The following is a 513-nucleotide window of genomic DNA, read 5'->3' on the forward strand; positions in this document are numbered from 1 at the left end:
TAGATTAATACATATTCACCGATTTGATGGAAAAAACTCTAGTTTTGAAATACGTATATCACTAAAAATATGTTATGTTTCACTCAAAATATATTCCTTTGGCGTTTTTGATGAGATAAGGGAGATATGTTGTTGGTTTCAAGATTCGAGAAGTGGTATATGTCTCATTTCTACTCTTACTAGCAAGATGCCCGTGCGTTGCACGGAACATCAAAATCTTGTGGGAGAAAAGGATGAACGAGGGAAGGCCTTATCTGCAAATGTGGTGAAGAGTGTGGGTAAATTGCCATATGTTCCTTCCTATCCGTCAGATATGAATCGGACGACCTACATTGCAGGATGGCAGGCCCACCATCATCACCAACTCTACTTTTATCCCTAATCTTATAAAAAGCATTGTCGGTGATGATCATGTGCTTGCCATCCTGAAATATAGGCCGTCCAGTCTATATCTGACGGATAGGAAGGAAACTATGGCAATTTTGCAAAAAGATACCCACACCCCTCTCCACA

The sequence above is a fragment of the Triticum aestivum genome, chromosome 7B (genome assembly GCF_018294505.1).
Source record: "Triticum aestivum cultivar Chinese Spring chromosome 7B, IWGSC CS RefSeq v2.1, whole genome shotgun sequence".
Lineage (NCBI taxonomy): Eukaryota > Viridiplantae > Streptophyta > Magnoliopsida > Poales > Poaceae > Triticum > Triticum aestivum.